The following is a 21150-nucleotide window of genomic DNA, read 5'->3' as shown; positions in this document are numbered from 1 at the left end:
CCGAGGCAGCGATGCCGGCCAGGGTGGACAAGCCGACCAACATGGTGTTTCCCTTGCCTGACCACAGCTCTCAATCCTACCGGAGTGAGGCAAGGTTTACCCAGATGTCCGTCCCCGACAACTAACCAAAGTTGGGCACCCGGGCGCACCCACACCCAGACACACACACACACACACACAAGCGCCCTGTTCCACGCACCCCTGCCCTAGATATGACATCTACTACTTTGCCATTCTCTCCAAACTGTCTGTCCAGGATCGACTCCCTCCCCTCCACATACTGTCTTCGTCTTCCCCTAGGAACTCTCCCCGGGGGTCATCGCCCACCACAGTCTCCTCTTACCCAATCTTGGGCCCGTCTATCTCCAAAGGGTTTCACGACTGTTGAACGACTGTGTCCTTTGGAGGGGTGGGGGAGTGGACGGCCGACGAAGGGCACCACCGTGCGGCGAGGGCGGCTCGCTCGGGGGCGACGGGACAAAGGCGTGTCCCCTGGGGAGAAGGAGCCCCTGCGGCCCGACGCGTGTTCGCCGTCGCCGCAGGAGGTTTCCTCGACGCCCCTGCCGGGCCGTGGGCGTCAGCGTGCGTGGGTGAGACTGCGGGATGAGGGTGCCTGGGGCCATGGCTGGTGCACGCCCCCACGTGGATCAGGGACCGGAGCAGAGCCATCGCAGGGGGAGGGGGCGGCGCAGGGAGGCGGGCCCAGGGGCGCTTGGGCGGGGCGTCTGCGTGGAGGGCCGGCGGGAAGGGGAGGCGTGGGGCTCGCGGGGACCTGGCCGAAAGATGGGCTGGCCACTCGAGCAGGGCCTCTGCAGAAGGGTGGAGGCTGTGGCGACGCCGTGCCAGGCACATGTGTGAGGCTGGGACAGGTCTGCGGTCGGGGTGGGCGGGTGGTAGGGGCGGGTCTGCGGAGCCGGACGCAGGCCCGCACTGGTGAGTGCCAGGGCAGGGCAGGACGTGTGAGAGATGGCCCGGGGCTGCAGGGGGACGGTGGCGGGTAGATGGGGCCGAGCCTGGGGGCTGGCGGGAGAGGCAGAGGGCAGGCGGTGACCGTGAGGCGGCGGTGGCGTGAGGGAGGCGGTGGTAGAGCACGCCGTGTGAGCGTGCGTGCCACCCTGGTGCGCGGTGCCCCAGACTGCTCAGGCTCGGCGGTGGGCTGGGGCTCCGGGCGCTGGCTAGGACGCTGGCAAGCGAGCCACAGAAACGGAGTGCCAGAACGGGGGCCGCACGCGGTCGGCACAGGGTGGGCCCACCGTCCCGCCCCGGAGACCCAAGTCCCCACTCATCAGGACCTGATGTCCGGTCTCGGGTGTGCCACTGCTGGGCGCTCAGGGTGGGATGGGGGTGGTGTTTGGCAGCGGGGATGCCTGGGATTTCATGAGGCCCAAAGAGAGCTCCCATCTGACCGAGCACACCCCGTCCTGGGTACATACCCGCAGAGAACACGCCTGGGCGAGGTCTACAGGTCCATACGCCGCCGAGCACACTGCAGCGCCAGTTGCCATAGCCACGACACGGAAGAAACCCCAGTGCCCATCCACAGACGGCGGGCCCAGGGAGATGTGGCACAGATGTCCCATGGAACGATCACTCGGTCCTAGAGAAGAAAGGAAAGGATTGCCATTTGTCACGAGCAATGATGGACCTAGCGACTCTTAGACCTGGTGGAGAATATCAGACTGAGTTGGACAAAGGCTTGTGGAACGTGCAAAAGGCTATAAAACGAGCCTATCTGCCGAAGAGAGACCGACTCACGCAGAACACCGCCTTAGGGTAACGCAGGCAGAAAGGCAGCGGTGGAGGGATGACTCTGGAGCTGCAACGAACAGATACGCAGGACCGCCTATAAAGGGAGACGGACCAAGGTTGTCCAGTTCAACACAGGCAAAAGGAGTCAGTGCCCTGTAATAACCTCAAGTGGAAAAGAGTCTGAAAACATACATGAAATCTGAAATCTGTACCTGGAAACCAGAATCACCTTGCGGTCCATCGGAAAGGAGCACAGTGTTGGAAATCCACTCTACTTCCACAACAACCGCTACTACGACTTTGGAGTAGCTTTCAAAAGTTACCTATGAATACATAGGTAAGTAAGTAAGCGGGAGACAGGCGAGCGGGGTCCATGTCCGTGAAAGGCTTAACTCTTCATTCAGAAAGGCACATGCAAACCCCACGGCCGTAGCAGAACCGTTTGCCATAGCCAAGACGGGGAGAAGCCCCTAGTGCCCATCCCCAGCGGCTCACCCACGAAGATGCGCTGTCAGAGAAAGGGAGAGAACAGGATGTCCCTGAGCCGTCCACAAGAGTCACGTAGCGTCACTGGCAGCAACAGCGGCCGGAGCTGCAGAATATGACCCTTGCTGAGGGAAGTCAAACAGACAAGATCACAGATGGGTGGAGTCGAAAGTGTGGTACAAATTCATCCCTGTGCCAAACAGCGACAGCCCCCGAGAGGCAGGAAAGCAGCTTTGGGCTTCCCAAGGGCAAAGTCAGGGACGGAGGAATGAATGAAGAGCCGGGCTCAACGGATACACCGTACTAGTGCTGAGTAGAAAGGAGACGACCACCAAAGACACACAGGATACCACAGGGAAGAGGATCCAATCTCCTGTCACCCCCTGTAATGGAAACCGATCTGAAAACATCATGGTACACAAACAGGACTGAATCACTACGCTGTCCAGCGGAAACGGACACCAGGGTGTAGATCAGCTACACTTCCAGAACAACAACTACTGCTCCCTGGAAGTCAATCAGTCGAGGATCAGTCCAGCAATAGGAAAAAGAAGAGCTTATGTCATGATCCAGCAAACCCAATCCCGGGTACCCATCGGGAAAAGACAACATCCCTGATGGGAAGAGATGCAGGCATCCCCCAGGGTCATCGCAGCCCTCTGTGCCTGAGCCGAGACTTGGGGAACGCCCAAGTGCCCGGCGGCACGTGGCCGGCACGAGAAGAAGAGGTATGTGTATACCGTGGAATCTGACGCAGCCTCCAAGAAGGAGCGGCCATCGCCACGGGCCCCAACGCTGGACGGACCCATAGAAGGGGTCCACTGAGTGAAGTGAGTCGGGTGGAGAGCGACAAAGCTCTGTGGACTGTGCCAATGAATGCAAATGAATCTATGTGCAAAGGGGCAACCGACGTTCAGACGTAGAAAACGTCCATAGGGCTACCCAAGGGGAGAGGCAGCGGACGGACGAAGTTGGAGTCGGATCAAGAGAGAGGAACTAGTATACTCAGAGGAGATAAGCAACAAAGCTTTCCTCTGTAGCATGAGATCTGTATTCGTATCTCGCCTTAACCTCCACTGGAAAAGAACAGGGGACTGAAGCACTGTGCCGTGCACCTGAGACGAACCCAGGAAAGTAAATCAGTTCTACTCGCGTTGGAAGAAGCAGATAAAGGAGCAGGCCAAGGGTTGGGGTGGGGGCTGGGGGAGACGGGCCAGTGGGACAAACGCAAAGGCAGGTTCCTTGACAAGAGTAGGATTTGGGATGGCTCGGGGAGGAACCGGACGTGTGTGTGTGCGTGTGCGTGTGTGCGTGTGTGTGTGTGTGTGTGTGTGTGTGCCCGCGCGGGCGGGGTGGGGCGGGGGGGGGCGTAGCGGAGATGGGGGAGGTGGGGAGCCGGGGTGGGGGTTGGGTGGGATGGGTGCATTTGGGCGAGCAGGGGCATGGTGAGGGCGCAGGCTGAGGTGGTGTTACTGGCAGAGCAGGGCTGATGCTGAGGTGAGACGGGCAGGAGGTTTTCAGGGGAGGGGGTGGTGTGTGAGGTGGTGAGGGCGTTGCTGTTGGAAACCGATCTGGGCCCAGGGCCGGGAGGGAGTGTGTGGCCTTCTGAGGAACTCCTCCTGCAAGACGATGCTCCAGGGACCCTCCAGGGACAAGGGAGGTATCCTTGCCAGATGTGGCAACTTCCTTGCTCCTGGCTGTGCAAACGGAGGGTGAGTGATTCTCGGAGTGTGGGGAGAGTGAGCCAGGGAGCTTGGAGACAGACGTTGGGAAAGGTGAAGAGGTGGGGCCGGCGGCTGCCAGAGCCGTGGGGTGTGCCTTCCAGCGCAATCCCTGAGCCACCGGCTGGGTCCGGGCGAGGAAGCCAGCAAGCACAAGGGAGGTGTCTGGGCGCACGGGCGGCTGAGCCCGCAGGGCTTGGGGCCACGGCGGCTTGGCAGCAGGACCGTGTGTGGGGGCGGGAGGGGTCGTGGGCAGCTGCGTGGGAGAGGCAGCGGGCGGCAGGTAGCAGCCAGCGGTTGCAGGAGCGCTTCCTTGAGTGCCTTTGAGCGGGCAGACCTAGCTCGGCTCTGGGGCTGCAGTGCGGGACCAAAAGGGGACGCTGGGGTTGCATGGGCCGGGAATCGAACCCGGGCCTCCCGCGTGGCAGGCGAGAATTCTACCACTGAACCACCCATGCACCGGTGGCCGCCGCCGCCCGACGCTGCCCCAGAGCCGCTGGCCGCCACCCACCCGTCACTGCTCACCGCTCGCCCGTGGGCATCTGTCTGCTCCATCGGAGCAGGAGACGACGGGCGGCCGCCCTGAAAGCCAGGATCCGGGCCCGTGCGGGACCCCGGGGCGCGGCGCTCTCGGAGGGACCCCGGGGCGGCGTGCCGCCGGCCCACTCGGCCCGTCCCGCGCCTTCTGCGCCGACCACGGCCGTCGCGACGCTGTCGGTGTCGCCCGAGGGGCCCAGGCGCCGACGCCGTCTGCCCGGCGCCGGGATCCCAGGCGGAGGCAGTCGCTGCGTGGTCGCCGCAGCCGCGCGCCGGCGTTCCTCTTAGCGACCTGCCGGGTCCCGACTCAAAATCCGTCTGGTGGGCTGGCTTTCCGGCCGGGGCGCGATGGGGCGTGCCACTGCGGGCGGGGGCCGGGACCCCGGGCTCGGCCTGTGCGGGCTGCGCGCGGGCGCGGGAGCGCGACGCCCCGGGGCGCCCCCGCCGCCGCCCCGAGCGGCGCTCAGGCCCGAGGACCCAAAGGCGTGTGAGCCTGGCTCCTGCGCTCTGGCCGACCGCGCTCCCGGGCGCTCCGCTCTGACAGGGTGGGTGGTGGTGGTGAGGAGGGGCCCTTGGGCAGAGCGGCCTCTGGCTCGGGGACTGCCGGCTGAGGCAGGGAGCACGCCAGGCCGGGCTTGGCTCCGGCCCGGGCTGCGGCTTCCCCACCGGGAACGGGCGCGGTGGCGCCGACGGCCGGGGCGCGGGCTGGGCGCCTGTGGGTGGGCTGGACGGGCACGAAGGGCTTCCGCTCCCACCCCAGCCGAGCGCCCTTCCCGGGACGGGCTCGTGCACGGAAGGCCGGTGTTCGCCGACCCGCAGCAAGGCTGCGTGGCGCGCGTCCCGGGCGGGAGGCCGGCAGGTGTGGCCCGGCCGAGGCCGCAAGGCGGAGAAGCGTGGAGGGCACGCAGCAGCCCCCTGGCGGGCGAGGCGGGGGCTCGGCCGCCTCGGTGTGGCTGGGTGGCGCAGGGGGGCCGGCGGGGCGGGCGCGGCCGACAGGGTGCCGGCCGGCGGGAGAGCGGCCTTGGGGGGCGGACGTGGAAGCAAGGCTGCGAGAGCGAGTTGGCCGATCCGCAGGCAGAAGTCGCAGCGCCCGCGAAGCGAGGAGGGCTTGCCACCCGCCGCGGGGCTCCGTGCGTGGGCGGCGACGGGGGTGGGGCCGTGCGAGGGGGAGGGTGGGCGAGGGTGGGCGAGGGGCAGGCGGGGAGGCCGGAAAAGCAGCACCTGCAGCCGCAGCCAGCTGAGGAGGAAAGATGCGCTGAGAAGGACTGAAGGTTCCTGGTTGTGGGGTGCAGGTGGCAGGGGGCGGGTGTGTGTGGAGAAAGGCTGTGGCGCGGGGAGGACGGGTGCGTTCGTGCGGCGGGCCAAAAGGCTGGCTTGTCAGGAGTGGGATTCGAACCCACGCCTCCAGGGGAGACTGCGACCTGAACGCAGCGCCTTAGACCGCTCGGCCATCCTGACGGCGGGCCTGGGCGGGCGCGTGGCCGCTCGCCTGGCTGAGACCCGACGCGGCGCGAGCCGCGGCGCCCGTGGCGGGCCGCGCGGTGCGCCGCGCCGGGCAGGCAGGCCGGCAGGCAGGCAGGCAGGCGGCCGTCTGGTGTGGGTGAGCGACGGGGCCGGCCGAGGCGCCTGACTGCGCCGCCGGTCGCGCCCCGGACCCAGCCCGGCCCTTGGCGGACCGGCCCCTCCTCACCCGCGCCCCTTCACGCCAGACGCGGGCCGGCGCGCGCCCACCGTGTCCTCGCAGCCTCGCTTGCCTTCTCGGACCCCCTTCTCCCGGCGGAATGGCCGCGTTGGAGGCAAGAGGCGGCGCGCACGAGGAGTGTCCAGTGCCCCGGGGGGGTCCGGGTCCCTGTCGGGGTCGCGGGCCGCCTCTGTGACTGAGGCGGTTGGTTTGGTGGGCGGTCGGGTCGGGGCCCGTGGTGGGCACGGGGAGGCGTGGGCAGGCAGCCCGGAAGCCCGAGAGCGGCCGGGCGGCTGAGCGGTCGCCGCCGTCCTCGTTAGTATAGTGGTGAGTATCCCCGCCTGTCACGCGGGAGACCGGGGTTCGATTCCCCGACGGGGAGGCAACACAGCCTTTTTGGTGGCCGCGGTGGCTCTCTGTCCTGCCGCCTGGCCCCCAAGGGCCCTTCGTCTCCTCCGTCCGCCTTTGGGCCAGGCGGGGCCCGGCCTGGCCACCGCCGACCCCCTCTACCGGTGCAGCCCTCCGGCCTGAGCCCTTTGTCGTCTCCGGGCGCTCGGTCGCCACGGCGGAGCGACGGCCTCCTTGGCCACCCCACGGCCTTGCCCGACCATAGCCGGGTTTTGCGGCCCGCCCGCCCACAGCGGTTGCCCCCAGTGGGCTCCTGGGCTCGCCGCGCCCCAGCGGCGCGGGGCGGCACAGCGCGGGGACGCCTGCAGGCGGCTGGCTCCAGTGTCCCCCTGTCGTCGTCGGAAGTGGTCTCTCCCAGCGCACGGTGGAGAAGGGCTTTGGCCGGCTGGCTGCTGGAAGCTGCGTGCCCCGCGTTGCCCCCCGGGGGTGAGGACGGAGGCCTTCGCGGGCCGCGGCGGGGAGCGAACGCCGGGGGACCGCAATGCCGCGGGAGCGCCGCCCCGGGGACGCTGGGGCCGGGGGATCCCGGCCGCTGCGTAGAGCTGGCGCGGATGGGGCTGCTGGTGGGCTGCCGGTGGCGCCGGCGGCGGCGCAGAGCCTCCGGCTGACCGGGCGTCGAGGCAGGGATGCGGCGGCGGCGGCGGCGGCGGCGGCGAGAGTGTGCTGGGGCGAGCCCGGGGCCGGCGTCTGGCGGCGGCCCGGGCTGAGCAGCGTTGGTGGTATAGTGGTGAGCATAGCTGCCTTCCAAGCAGTTGACCCGGGTTCGATTCCCGGCCAACGCAGCGGGCCGGCCTTTTGCTGAGCTCCGCCGCCCTCCCGGCAGGGGCATTCGGGGCAGAGAGAGCTGGGAGCAGGGAGCCAGGCAGCCGGCGCGCGGCTTTTGGCGTGTGTGCGAGAAGCCGGCGGCGCGCGCAGTGTTTTGAGGCTGCTGAGAGCAAGACGGCACGCCAGGGCAGGCAGACTGACAGGGCCGCGGCGGGCGGCTGGCCTTGCCTTGCGAAGGCCGGGTGTGGGCACCACGGTGGCGCGGGCGGGCGGCCCGGAGGCGCTGGGTTCAGCGGGAGCAGGCGAGGACCGAGCCCCGACGCTCCCTGGTGGTCTAGTGGTTAGGATTCGGCGCTCTCACCGCCGCGGCCCGGGTTCGATTCCCGGTCAGGGAAGCCTTTCTTCTTCCCCTCCGCCCGCCACCTGCCCATCTCCTCGCCGGCGACCCCACCACCCTTTTAGCCTACGCTTGCGCAGCGCTGCCACAGAGGCCCCGGGACCCTGCACCTCCAGCCCAAGCACGATTCAGGCCACCCCCGCCGTCCCCCGGGGCCAACCTTTTGGCCGCACTGGCCACCTCGCGCCGCTGCCACCACGACCCGCCTCAGGCCTCCCAGCCCCCGCCCCCTCCCTCCTGAGGGGCTGCGGCTGCTGCCCCTGGTGGCGGCGGCGATGGCGGCGATGCTCCTGGGCTTGTGCTGCTTCTCCTGCTGTCAGTGGTGGGGAGGAGGTGGGGTCGGACAGGGCGGGTGGGGATAGGGGTCAGGGCGTGGGCTGTGGTGGTCGCCAGCGTGGGCCGGCAGCGGCCGCGGCGGTGGCCACAGCCGAAGACGAGCGAGGGGGATCTGCCTCTGGGAGTGGGGCCAGTGGCCACAGACACGCCTGCCTTCCCATGTCCCGCATGCCCAGCCACCTCTCTGGGCGGCTTGGCCATTGAGTGCCAGGTCCCGGGCTGGTTGTGACTCCCGTGCGCCGCCGGTGACTCCAAGTGAGCTCTGGTCCTGAGTGGGCTCTGGGAGGCGGACCACGGCGCCCGGGAGGCATCGGTATCGATGGGTTCAGTCGCTCAGTGCACTGCAGCAGCCCAGGCTTCCCTGGCCATCACCAACTCCCGCAGCTTGCTCAAACTCGTGTCCATCGAGTCGGCGGTGCCATCCAACCATCTCACCTTCTGGCGTGTCGTGTCGTCCCCGTCTCCTCCTGCCTTCCATCGAGGTCTTTTCCAGGGAGTCAGTCCTTTGCCTCAGGTGGCCAGAGGACTGAAGTGTCAGCTTCAGCCTCAGGCCTTCCAGTCAATATTCAGGACTCATTTCCTCTGGGATTGACTGGTTGGATCTCCTGGCAGTCCAAGGGACTCTCAAGAGTCTTCTCCAACACCGCAGTTCAAAAGCATCGATTCTTCAGCGCTCAGCTTTCTTTATACTCCAACTCTCACATCTGTCCGTGACTGCTGGACAGACCGTGACTTTCACGAGATGGACCCTCGTGGCAGCGTCACGTCTCTGCTTTTCGACATGCTGTCTAGCTTGGTCATAGCTTTCCTCCCAAGAGGCGGACGTCTTTTAATTTCATGGCCGCGGCCACCGACTGCAGTGATTTGTGGGAGCCCCCGCCCCAAATGAAGTCTCTCCCGGTTTCCATTGTCTCCCCATCTATTTGCCATGAAGTGATGGGACCGGATGCCACGATCTTAGTTTTCTGAATGTTGAGTCTGAGGCCAAGTTTTTCACTCTCCTCTTTCACTTTCATCAAGAGGCTCTTGAGTTCTTCTTCGCTCTCCCCGAGCCAAAGGGGGTGAAGACGAATGTGGGCCTGTGCTGCGAGTCACAGCACCGCGCGGGGGAAGTGAGAGAGCACGCAGATCCCGGCGGGCCGGGCCGGCCGGGAAAACCCAGCCAACCAGCCGGGAGGCGGCAGATGCGCCCGAGGCAGCGATGCCGGCCAGGGTGGACAAGCCGACCAACATGGTGTTTCCCTTGCCTGACCACAGCTCTCAATCCTACCGGAGTGAGGCAAGGTTTACCCAGATGTCCGTCCCCGACAACTAACCAAAGTTGGGCACCCGGGCGCACCCACACCCAGACACACACACACACACACACAAGCGCCCTGTTCCACGCACCCCTGCCCTAGATATGACATCTACTACTTTGCCATTCTCTCCAAACTGTCTGTCCAGGATCGACTCCCTCCCCTCCACATACTGTCTTCGTCTTCCCCTAGGAACTCTCCCCGGGGGTCATCGCCCACCACAGTCTCCTCTTACCCAATCTTGGGCCCATCTATCTCCAAAGGGTTTCACGACTGTTGAACGACTGTGTCCTTTGGAGGGGTGGGGGAGTGGACGGCCGACGAAGGGCACCACCGTGCGGCGAGGGCGGCTCGCTCGGGGGCGACGGGACAAAGGCGTGTCCCCTGGGGAGAAGGAGCCCCTGCGGCCCGACGCGTGTTCGCCGGCGCCGCAGGAGGTTTCCTCGACGCCCCTGCCGGGCCGTGGGCGTCAGCGTGCGTGGGTGAGACTGCGGGACGAGGGTGCCTGGGGCCATGGCTGGTGCACGCCCCCACGTGGATCAGGGACCGGAGCAGAGCCATCGCAGGGGGAGGGGGCGGCGCAGGGAGGCGGGCCCAGGGGCGCTTGGGCGGGGCGTCTGCGTGGAGGGCCGGCGGGAAGGGGAGGCGTGGGGCTCGCGGGGACCTGGCCGAAAGATGGGCTGGCCACTCGAGCAGGGCCTCTGCAGAAGGGTGGAGGCTGTGGCGACGCCGTGCCAGGCACATGTGTGAGGCTGGGACAGGTCTGCGGTCGGGGTGGGCGGGTGGTAGGGGCGGGTCTGCGGAGCCGGACGCAGGCCCGCACTGGTGAGTGCCAGGGCAGGGCAGGACGTGTGAGAGATGGCCCGGGGCTGCAGGGGGACGGTGGCGGGTAGATGGGGCCGAGCCTGGGTGCTGGCGGGAGAGGCAGAGGGCAGGCGGTGACCGTGAGGCGGCGGTGGCGTGAGGGAGGCGGTGGTAGAGCACGCCGTGTGAGCGTGCGTGCCACCCTGGGGCGCGGTGCCCCAGACTGCTCAGGCTCGGCGGTGGGCTGGGGCTCCGGGCGCTGGCTAGGACGCTGGCAAGCGAGCCACAGAAACGGAGTGCCAGAACGGGGGCCGCACGCGGTCGGCACAGGGTGGGCCCACCGTCCCGCCCCGGAGACCCAAGTCCCCACTCATCAGGACCTGATGTCCGGTCTCGGGTGTGCCACTGCTGGGCGCTCAGGGTGGGATGGGGGTGGTGTTTGGCAGCGGGGATGCCTGGGATTTCATGAGGCCCAAAGAGAGCTCCCATCTGACCGAGCACACCCCGTCCTGGGTACATACCCGCAGAGAACACGCCTGGGCGAGGTCTACAGGTCCATACGCCGCCGAGCACACTGCAGCGCCAGTTGCCATAGCCACGACACGGAAGAAACCCCAGTGCCCATCCACAGACGGCGGGCCCAGGGAGATGTGGCACAGATGTCCCATGGAACGATCACTCGGTCCTAGAGAAGAAAGGAAAGGATTGCCATTTGTCACGAGCAATGATGGACCTAGCGACTCTTAGACCTGGTGGAGAATATCAGACTGAGCTGGACAAAGGCTTGTGGAACGTGCAAAAGGCTATAAAACGAGCCTATCTGCCGAAGAGAGACCGACTCACGCAGAACACCGCCTTAGGGTAACGCAGGCAGAAAGGCAGCGGTGGAGGGATGACTCTGGAGCTGCAACGAACAGATACGCAGGACCGCCTATAAAGGGAGACGGACCAAGGTTGTCCAGTTCAACACAGGCAAAAGGAGTCAGTGCCCTGTAATAACCTCAAGTGGAAAAGAGTCTGAAAACATACATGAAATCTGAAATCTGTACCTGGAAACCAGAATCACCTTGCGGTCCATCGGAAAGGAGCACAGTGTTGGAAATCCACTCTACTTCCACAACAACCGCTACTACGACTTTGGAGTAGCTTTCAAAAGTTACCTATGAATACATAGGTAAGTAAGTAAGCGGGAGACAGGCGAGCGGGGTCCATGTCCGTGAAAGGCTTAACTCTTCATTCAGAAAGGCACATGCAAACCCCACGGCCGTAGCAGAACCGTTTGCCATAGCCAAGACGGGGAGAAGCCCCTAGTGCCCATCCCCAGCGGCTCACCCACGAAGATGCGCTGTCAGAGAAAGGGAGAGAACAGGATGTCCCTGAGCCGTCCACAAGAGTCACGTAGCGTCACTGGCAGCAACAGCGGCCGGAGCTGCAGAATATGACCCTTGCTGAGGGAAGTCAAACAGACAAGATCACAGATGGGTGGAGTCGAAAGTGTGGTACAAATTCATCCCTGTGCCAAACAGCGACAGCCCCCGAGAGGCAGGAAAGCAGCTTTGGGCTTCCCAAGGGCAAAGTCAGGGACGGAGGAATGAATGAAGAGCCGGGCTCAACGGATACACCGTACTAGTGCTGAGTAGAAAGGAGACGACCACCAAAGACACACAGGATACCACAGGGAAGAGGATCCAATCTCCTGTCACCCCCTGTAATGGAAACCGATCTGAAAACATCATGGTACACAAACAGGACTGAATCACTACGCTGTCCAGCGGAAACGGACACCAGGGTGTAGATCAGCTACACTTCCAGAACAACAACTACTGCTCCCTGGAAGTCAATCAGTCGAGGATCAGTCCAGCAATAGGAAAAAGAAGAGCTTATGTCATGATCCAGCAAACCCAATCCCGGGTACCCATCGGGAAAAGACAACATCCCTGATGGGAAGAGATGCAGGCATCCCCCAGGGTCATCGCAGCCCTCTGTGCCTGAGCCGAGACTTGGGGAACGCCCAAGTGCCCGGCGGCACGTGGCCGGCACGAGAAGAAGAGGTATGTGTGTACCGTGGAATCTGACGCAGCCTCCAAGAAGGAGCGGCCATCGCCACGGGCCCCAACGCTGGACGGACCCATAGAAGGGGTCCACTGAGTGAAGTGAGTCGGGTGGAGAGCGACAAAGCTCTGTGGACTGTGCCAATGAATGCAAATGAATCTATGTGCAAAGGGGCAACCGACGTTCAGACGTAGAAAACGTCCATAGGGCTACCCAAGGGGAGAGGCAGCGGACGGACGAAGTTGGAGTCGGATCAAGAGAGAGGAACTAGTATACTCAGAGGAGATAAGCAACAAAGCTTTCCTCTGTAGCATGAGATCTGTATTCGTATCTCGCCTTAACCTCCACTGGAAAAGAACAGGGGACTGAAGCACTGTGCCGTGCACCTGAGACGAACCCAGGAAAGTAAATCAGTTCTACTCGCGTTGGAAGAAGCAGATAAAGGAGCAGGCCAAGGGTTGGGGTGGGGGCTGGGGGAGACGGGCCAGTGGGACAAACGCAAAGGCAGGTTCCTTGACAAGAGTAGGATTTGGGATGGCTCGGGGAGGAACCGGACGTGTGTGTGTGCGTGTGCGTGTGTGCGTGTGTGTGTGTGTGTGTGTGTGTGTGCCCGCGCGGGCGGGGTGGGGCGGGGGGGGGCGTAGCGGAGATGGGGGAGGTGGGGAGCCGGGGTGGGGGTTGGGTGGGATGGGTGCATTTGGGCGAGCAGGGGCATGGTGAGGGCGCAGGCTGAGGTGGTGTTACTGGCAGAGCAGGGCTGATGCTGAGGTGAGACGGGCAGGAGGTTTTCAGGGGAGGGGGTGGTGTGTGAGGTGGTGAGGGCGTTGCTGTTGGAAACCGATCTGGGCCCAGGGCCGGGAGGGAGTGTGTGGCCTTCTGAGGAACTCCTCCTGCAAGACGATGCTCCAGGGACCCTCCAGGGACAAGGGAGGTATCCTTGCCAGATGTGGCAACTTCCTTGCTCCTGGCTGTGCAAACGGAGGGTGAGTGATTCTCGGAGTGTGGGGAGAGTGAGCCAGGGAGCTTGGAGACAGACGTTGGGAAAGGTGAAGAGGTGGGGCCGGCGGCTGCCAGAGCCGTGGGGTGTGCCTTCCAGCGCAATCCCTGAGCCACCGGCTGGGTCCGGGCGAGGAAGCCAGCAAGCACAAGGGAGGTGTCTGGGCGCACGGGCGGCTGAGCCCGCAGGGCTTGGGGCCACGGCGGCTTGGCAGCAGGACCGTGTGTGGGGGCGGGAGGGGTCGTGGGCAGCTGCGTGGGAGAGGCAGCGGGCGGCAGGTAGCAGCCAGCGGTTGCAGGAGCGCTTCCTTGAGTGCCTTTGAGCGGGCAGACCTAGCTCGGCTCTGGGGCTGCAGTGCGGGACCAAAAGGGGACGCTGGGGTTGCATGGGCCGGGAATCGAACCCGGGCCTCCCGCGTGGCAGGCGAGAATTCTACCACTGAACCACCCATGCACCGGTGGCCGCCGCCGCCCGACGCTGCCCCAGAGCCGCTGGCCGCCACCCACCCGTCACTGCTCACCGCTCGCCCGTGGGCATCTGTCTGCTCCATCGGAGCAGGAGACGACGGGCGGCCGCCCTGAAAGCCAGGATCCGGGCCCGTGCGGGACCCCGGGGCGCGGCGCTCTCGGAGGGACCCCGGGGCGGCGTGCCGCCGGCCCACTCGGCCCGTCCCGCGCCTTCTGCGCCGACCACGGCCGTCGCGACGCTGTCGGTGTCGCCCGAGGGGCCCAGGCGCCGACGCCGTCTGCCCGGCGCCGGGATCCCAGGCGGAGGCAGTCGCTGCGTGGTCGCCGCAGCCGCGCGCCGGCGTTCCTCTCAGCGACCTGCCGGGTCCCGACTCAAAATCCGTCTGGTGGGCTGGCTTTCCGGCCGGGGCGCGATGGGGCGTGCCACTGCGGGCGGGGGCCGGGACCCCGGGCTCGGCCTGTGCGGGCTGCGCGCGGGCGCGGGAGCGCGACGCCCCGGGGCGCCCCCGCCGCCGCCCCGAGCGGCGCTCAGGCCCGAGGACCCAAAGGCGTGTGAGCCTGGCTCCTGCGCTCTGGCCGACCGCGCTCCCGGGCGCTCCGCTCTGACAGGGTGGGTGGTGGTGGTGAGGAGGGGCCCTTGGGCAGAGCGGCCTCTGGCTCGGGGACTGCCGGCTGAGGCAGGGAGCACGCCAGGCCGGGCTTGGCTCCGGCCCGGGCTGCGGCTTCCCCACCGGGAACGGGCGCGGTGGCGCCGACGGCCGGGGCGCGGGCTGGGCGCCTGTGGGTGGGCTGGACGGGCACGAAGGGCTTCCGCTCCCACCCCAGCCGAGCGCCCTTCCCGGGACGGGCTCGTGCACGGAAGGCCGGTGTTCGCCGACCCGCAGCAAGGCTGCGTGGCGCGCGTCCCGGGCGGGAGGCCGGCAGGTGTGGCCCGGCCGAGGCCGCAAGGCGGAGAAGCGTGGAGGGCACGCAGCAGCCCCCTGGCGGGCGAGGCGGGGGCTCGGCCGCCTCGGTGTGGCTGGGTGGCGCAGGGGGGCCGGCGGGGCGGGCGCGGCCGACAGGGTGCCGGCCGGCGGGAGAGCGGCCTTGGGGGGCGGACGTGGAAGCAAGGCTGCGAGAGCGAGTTGGCCGATCCGCAGGCAGAAGTCGCAGCGCCGGCGAAGCGAGGAGGGCTTGCCACCCGCCGCGGGGCTCCGTGCGTGGGCGGCGACGGGGGTGGGGCCGTGCGAGGGGGAGGGTGGGCGAGGGTGGGCGAGGGGCAGGCGGGGAGGCCGGAAAAGCAGCACCTGCAGCCGCAGCCAGCTGAGGAGGAAAGATGCGCTGAGAAGGACTGAAGGTTCCTGGTTGTGGGGTGCAGGTGGCAGGGGGCGGGTGTGTGTGGAGAAAGGCTGTGGCGCGGGGAGGACGGGTGCGTTCGTGCGGCGGGCCAAAAGGCTGGCTTGTCAGGAGTGGGATTCGAACCCACGCCTCCAGGGGAGACTGCGACCTGAACGCAGCGCCTTAGACCGCTCGGCCATCCTGACGGCGGGCCTGGGCGGGCGCGTGGCCGCTCGCCTGGCTGAGACCCGACGCGGCGCGAGCCGCGGCGCCCGTGGCGGGCCGCGCGGTGCGCCGCGCCGGGCAGGCAGGCCGGCAGGCAGGCAGGCAGGCGGCCGTCTGGTGTGGGTGAGCGACGGGGCCGGCCGAGGCGCCTGACTGCGCCGCCGGTCGCGCCCCGGACCCAGCCCGGCCCTTGGCGGACCGGCCCCTCCTCACCCGCGCCCCTTCACGCCAGACGCGGGCCGGCGCGCGCCCACCGTGTCCTCGCAGCCTCGCTTGCCTTCTCGGACCCCCTTCTCCCGGCGGAATGGCCGCGTTGGAGGCAAGAGGCGGCGCGCACGAGGAGTGTCCAGTGCCCTGGGGGGGTCCGGGTCCCTGTCGGGGTCGCGGGCCGCCTCTGTGACTGAGGCGGTTGGTTTGGTGGGCGGTCGGGTCGGGGCCCGTGGTGGGCACGGGGAGGCGTGGGCAGGCAGCCCGGAAGCCCGAGAGCGGCCGGGCGGCTGAGCGGTCGCCGCCGTCCTCGTTAGTATAGTGGTGAGTATCCCCGCCTGTCACGCGGGAGACCGGGGTTCGATTCCCCGACGGGGAGGCAACACAGCCTTTTTGGTGGCCGCGGTGGCTCTCTGTCCTGCCGCCTGGCCCCCAAGGGCCCTTCGTCTCCTCCGTCCGCCTTTGGGCCAGGCGGGGCCCGGCCTGGCCACCGCCGACCCCCTCTACCGGTGCAGCCCTCCGGCCTGAGCCCTTTGTCGTCTCCGGGCGCTCGGTCGCCACGGCGGAGCGACGGCCTCCTTGGCCACCCCACGGCCTTGCCCGACCATAGCCGGGTTTTGCGGCCCGCCCGCCCACAGCGGTTGCCCCCAGTGGGCTCCTGGGCTCGCCGCGCCCCAGCGGCGCGGGGCGGCACAGCGCGGGGACGCCTGCAGGCGGCTGGCTCCAGTGTCCCCCTGTCGTCGTCGGAAGTGGTCTCTCCCAGCGCACGGTGGAGAAGGGCTTTGGCCGGCTGGCTGCTGGAAGCTGCGTGCCCCGCGTTGCCCCCCGGGGGTGAGGACGGAGGCCTTCGCGGGCCGCGGCGGGGAGCGAACGCCGGGGGACCGCAATGCCGCGGGAGCGCCGCCCCGGGGACGCTGGGGCCGGGGGATCCCGGCCGCTGCGTAGAGCTGGCGCGGATGGGGCTGCTGGTGGGCTGCCGGTGGCGCCGGCGGCGGCGCAGAGCCTCCGGCTGACCGGGCGTCGAGGCAGGGATGCGGCGGCGGCGGCGGCGGCGGCGGCGAGAGTGTGCTGGGGCGAGCCCGGGGCCGGCGTCTGGCGGCAGCCCGGGCTGAGCAGCGTTGGTGGTATAGTGGTGAGCATAGCTGCCTTCCAAGCAGTTGACCCGGGTTCGATTCCCGGCCAACGCAGCGGGCCGGCCTTTTGCTGAGCTCCGCCGCCCTCCCGGCAGGGGCATTCGGGGCAGAGAGAGCTGGGAGCAGGGAGCCAGGCAGCCGGCGCGCGGCTTTTGGCGTGTGTGCGAGAAGCCGGCGGCGCGCGCAGTGTTTTGAGGCTGCTGAGAGCAAGACGGCACGCCAGGGCAGGCAGACTGACAGGGCCGCGGCGGGCGGCTGGCCTTGCCTTGCGAAGGCCGGGTGTGGGCACCACGGTGGCGCGGGCGGGCGGCCCGGAGGCGCTGGGTTCAGCGGGAGCAGGCGAGGACCGAGCCCCGACGCTCCCTGGTGGTCTAGTGGTTAGGATTCGGCGCTCTCACCGCCGCGGCCCGGGTTCGATTCCCGGTCAGGGAAGCCTTTCTTCTTCCCCTCCGCCCGCCACCTGCCCATCTCCTCGCCGGCGACCCCACCACCCTTTTAGCCTACGCTTGCGCAGCGCTGCCACAGAGGCCCCGGGACCCTGCACCTCCAGCCCAAGCACGATTCAGGCCACCCCCGCCGTCCCCCGGGGCCAACCTTTTGGCCGCACTGGCCACCTCGCGCCGCTGCCACCACGACCCGCCTCAGGCCTCCCAGCCCCCGCCCCCTCCCTCCTGAGGGGCTGAGGCGATGCTCCTGGGCTTGTGGTAGTTCTCCTGCTATCAGTGTTGGTGTTGAGGTGGTGGGCTTGGTAGGGTAATTGGTGGTTGGGTGTGGGTCGGGGCGTGAGCTTTGGTGATGCATTTAGAAATACATTTCTGCTGAAGGACAAAAGATGAATAGATATTAGACTTTTCCAGGAGCTTTGAACTTCTGTTGAACTCTTAATTTGATTGCAGGATACTCCCTCATTTTGGAGTTTTCCCCCTAATGTCGAAACTTCCCTAATCCTTGTTATGCAAATTATTGTGGTTTTCGGGTTGGGATAGTGCCTCAGACAGTGGGATAGTTGGTGGTAATTGATGAGGTTGCTGGTGTTGTTCTTAAATCTTATACAGTTTACAAAACTGAATTTGTCAACAATACATGAATGCGTCTGATATCACCTCCACAGTGACTACTACCTCCTTTTACTTTGGACTCTGAAGCATAGGTGCTCCCATTTTGACTCTTTAATGCACTACACTCATCAACCGTGAAAATAGGTGTAGACGGTATGTTTAATAAACCACAACACCGACTGCTGTGATCAATAAAATTTAAGTTAGATTATGATTAAATTTCCTTTAAACTAGATAGGTGATCTCATTTCAAAGGCATAGTAAGAGAAATACTGATTGATTTCATTCTTGGGAGCATAAATACCCTGTGGGAACTATAAGATGACAGCGCTCTGGTCACCCATACTTATTCATTCATGGTCAAATAGCAAACCAATGCAATGTAGAACAGTCTCTCAGGGTTGCAGTTCCCTAGGCCTCAAAAGGGAAATTTCCAAGCAATGTTTAACTATATTCAAAGCCAATGCAATAAAGGAAAACACCCTTGTTGCGGCTCAAAGGCGATGGATATCTCAACCAGCCAATCCTAGTACTGATACACATAGACCTACTTAACAACAACAAATATGTTTCCACCAACAAAAGATCAGACAAGTTGTAGTCCCGAAATTCCACTTCCAGTGCCAGATGGAGACTTCCAAATTGACTTGTCTCCTGAAAGAGAATGAATCTAGAGTGTCTCATAATCAGTCCTGAATGGTTCAGTCCGTGAAAGGGAAGTGAGCCCAGATGGTGCAGGTAGAATTTTCCCAACCTGCACAATCCAGGGAGGCTCTTCCCAATACAATACACACAAAAACACCACAACAACTAATAAGGTATGGTCACACAGACAGAAGATCAGAAGGGGTATAGTCCAAAGTTTTACTCCCACTCCCAGATGGAAGTCTCCAAACAGATTGGCCCAGCTCTTGAAAGAAAGATCCAGAGTGGCTTGCAATGAGCCTGCTCTTGGATGTCCTCAGCCTGCAATGTCTTGGAGCAAGGCTTGGGCTCCCAGCCAAAGACTGAGCTGAGTCATAGCAGTGAAAGTAACAGATCCTAGGCACTAGACCAGTGGTCACTGACAAGGGCCCTGGCCCTTTGGCTTTGCAGAAAAGAATTTCCACAAAGATGGAAATTAGTGAAGCAAGTAAAGTATTTGTTAGGAGGAAAAAGAGTATACAGTACATGTGGATAGACACACAGGCTGGCTCAGGGAGAGAGTGGCTGAGTAGCATCCTTATGGTAGTTTGAATTATTTTTATGGGGTATTTCTTCCATGTTTCTTTTGGCCAGTCATTTTGATATGCCTGGTTCACAGTCCGTATTTGGTATATTTCAAGTTTCTCCCATATGTGTATAAGCATTTCTTGGCCAAGATGGAGTTTACCAAAGAGGCATCTGAGTAGCCTGGCTTTAATTAGCATCACTCCCCTTTGACCTCCAAGGAAACTCTCTGCACTTGTGTGGTCAAGGAGGTCTCCTGACTTTGGGAATGAGAAACATGTGGTCTGAGCAGGGCTCAGTCTCCTTGCCTTAATTGCTCTGCTATTCTTGCCTTGGAGTTTCTGTCAACTGAGAATGCTTTACCTGGGGGTGGGCGGGTGGTGGGAGAATATGCCTCCTGCCTGAAGCCCAGATTGGCTCACAATGAGCCCAGAGTGACTAAGTTCCTGCAAGGTAAAGACCCTGGATAGAACAGAGAGAGAAAATTTCAGCCTGCACAAACTGGAACAAATCACCCCCAAGTGATGCAGAATGTGGATTGTAGCTCAGGACGTTTCTTGGCTCCAAAAAGCCTCATGATGGGGTGGCTGGGTCCTGTCAGGAAGAGTCCCTATATCTTCCCCAGAGCAAGATGAGCTCCAGCAGCTGCTAGAGGCTCAAGAGGCTGCTCCTGGCTGGAGTCAGCCTGCCATCGACACAGACTCCCGACTGGCTCACCAAACTCAACTCTGTGTGCCTAACAGTAAGGCCAAACAAATGGAAACATCAGAGTTTGGAGCAGAGAAAATTTTATTGCAGGGCCAAGCAAGGAGATTGAGTGGCTTGTGCTCAGAAAAAGAGGAACTCTCTAATAGTTTTGGGGGAGAATTTTTATGGGCAAAATTTAGAGTGAGGGCTGCAGGGTGTGACTTCTAATTGCGTGATGGTGAGGAAACAGGGTGGTATTCCAGAAATCAAGGGTTCAATCTGAAGTTACCATCCTTTACCTGAGTGAGGAACTTAGTTTCTACAGAACTGAAAGGTATTGTTATGTATAATCCTTCAGGAGGAAGCAGGACCTTGCTCAGTAGATGCCTTGATTTGACTTCTTGACTGCTTCTCCTTTGTTTCTGCATTCCCTCACTTCCCTGATTAGGAAGTGTTTCAATTTGCTCTTTGGAAATCAGTGAAAGTGTAGGAGGCTGACGCCTTTTTTTCTGAAAACAAGAAAGGGAAACAGAAAAATATCTGCACCCCAGGGGGCCCCACAGGGTCTTGTTCATTTCAGTTTTCTTTTAGAAACATCTTGTCATTTGTTCTTTCTTTAGTCTTTTCTCAGCTGTGATGGGAAAGAGAGATATGTTTTTGTTTTATACAGAAGGAAAAATAGTTTTCCCTCTATTCTTCTAGGGTCTTGGCTGAGATGACCCTCCTCAATCTGCCCAATAGTAAAGCATTAATGGAGGACTTCTCTGGTGGTCGTTTTGTCAAGAACACGCCTGCCAATGCAGGGGACACAGGTTCAATCCCTGGTGCAGGAAGATGCTACATGTTTTGGGTCAACTAAGCTTGTATGCCACAACTACTGAGCCCATGCATTGACATTACTGAAGGCTGTGCACTCTGGAGCTTCTGCTCTGCTACAGGAGGAGCCTTGCCAATGAGAAGCAGGTGCACTGCAACTAGAGAGTAGCCCCTGCTAACCACAACTAGGGAAAGCCCACACACAGTGGTGAAGACCCAGTGCAGCCAACATTAACTTTATATAGGAGGTTATGTGTATTATTAAAGTTGTTTGTTTTCCCCCATCATTTTTTTTTTTTTTTTAGAATTTATTTTTGGTTGTGCTGGATCTTCATTGCTGTATGTGGGCTTTCTCTAGTTGGGGTAATTCTAGTTGCAGTTCATGGGCTTCTCAAACTCAGGGAGATGGTGAGGGACAGGAAGGCTTGATGTGCTGTAGTGCACGGGGTCTCAAACCGTCAGACTCGACTGGGCGACTGGACAGCAACAACAACAGCACACCTCCTGTATATATGAGAGACTCCCAGGAAAGCTGCATGGCTCCCGGAAATGGCTCAAGTCATTACCTTAAATACTATATTCTGCTAAAGACAGAAGAAAGATTTTGGAAGTGGGGGAGTGAGTTATGGCAAGTTGTTAGGAAAAGTGCATTAAAGAGTAAGATTGTTATGCAGGTTTTAGTCTGTGCCTTCCCCAGAGATAATTTCTTATGATTTAGGGTGATTCTTCTCTTCCTGGTATACATGTGATATATCTGTGCCATTGGGGATTTCCCTTCTAAATGTAAGTTTCCCTTACTC

At 63.1% G+C, this 21150-nt stretch overlaps 1 protein-coding gene and 10 non-coding genes across 22 annotated transcripts in view; 7 read left to right on the top strand and 4 right to left on the bottom strand.

Annotated features, from left to right (window-relative positions):
* Window positions 1-4343: 4343 nt before the first annotated feature.
* TRNAG-GCC (transfer RNA glycine (anticodon GCC)) lies at window positions 4344-4414 on the bottom strand. The gene has a single exon. It is a non-coding gene; the product is annotated as a tRNA-Gly (tRNA).
* A 1454-nt stretch (window positions 4415-5868) lies between these two features.
* Window positions 5869-5951, bottom strand: TRNAL-CAG (transfer RNA leucine (anticodon CAG)). Its single transcript has one exon. It is a non-coding gene; the product is annotated as a tRNA-Leu (tRNA).
* A 533-nt stretch (window positions 5952-6484) lies between these two features.
* TRNAD-GUC (transfer RNA aspartic acid (anticodon GUC)) lies at window positions 6485-6556 on the top strand. The gene has a single exon. It is a non-coding gene; the product is annotated as a tRNA-Asp (tRNA).
* Window positions 6557-7292: 736 nt separating this feature from the next.
* Window positions 7293-7364, top strand: TRNAG-UCC (transfer RNA glycine (anticodon UCC)). Its single transcript has one exon. It is a non-coding gene; the product is annotated as a tRNA-Gly (tRNA).
* Window positions 7365-7670: 306 nt separating this feature from the next.
* Window positions 7671-7742, top strand: TRNAE-CUC (transfer RNA glutamic acid (anticodon CUC)). Its single transcript has one exon. It is a non-coding gene; the product is annotated as a tRNA-Glu (tRNA).
* A 5871-nt stretch (window positions 7743-13613) lies between these two features.
* Window positions 13614-13684, bottom strand: TRNAG-GCC (transfer RNA glycine (anticodon GCC)). Its single transcript has one exon. It is a non-coding gene; the product is annotated as a tRNA-Gly (tRNA).
* Window positions 13685-14067: 383 nt separating this feature from the next.
* FCGR2A (Fc gamma receptor IIa) overlaps window positions 14068-21150 on the top strand; it is a 66033-nt gene continuing 58950 nt past the window's right edge. For 5 of the 12 annotated variants that reach the window (XM_065946880.1, XM_065946897.1, XM_065946888.1 and 2 more), the window contains exon 1: window positions 15341-15559. The gene's annotated coding sequence lies outside the window, so the exon portion shown is untranslated. Of the gene's footprint in view, window positions 14085-15019; window positions 15035-15339; window positions 15560-16259; window positions 16279-21150 lie in introns of those variants that run through there. The other 7 variants (XM_065946858.1, XM_065946873.1, XM_065946905.1 and 4 more) reach the window with 5 other exon arrangements.
* Window positions 15139-15221, bottom strand: TRNAL-CAG (transfer RNA leucine (anticodon CAG)). Its single transcript has one exon. It is a non-coding gene; the product is annotated as a tRNA-Leu (tRNA).
* Window positions 15755-15826, top strand: TRNAD-GUC (transfer RNA aspartic acid (anticodon GUC)). The gene has a single exon. It is a non-coding gene; the product is annotated as a tRNA-Asp (tRNA).
* TRNAG-UCC (transfer RNA glycine (anticodon UCC)) lies at window positions 16563-16634 on the top strand. The gene has a single exon. It is a non-coding gene; the product is annotated as a tRNA-Gly (tRNA).
* Window positions 16941-17012, top strand: TRNAE-CUC (transfer RNA glutamic acid (anticodon CUC)). The gene has a single exon. It is a non-coding gene; the product is annotated as a tRNA-Glu (tRNA).

Source organism: Muntiacus reevesi, chromosome 1, assembly GCF_963930625.1.
Source record: "Muntiacus reevesi chromosome 1, mMunRee1.1, whole genome shotgun sequence".
NCBI lineage: Eukaryota > Metazoa > Chordata > Mammalia > Artiodactyla > Cervidae > Muntiacus > Muntiacus reevesi.
This window is presented reverse-complemented; position numbering and strand designations above follow the sequence as displayed.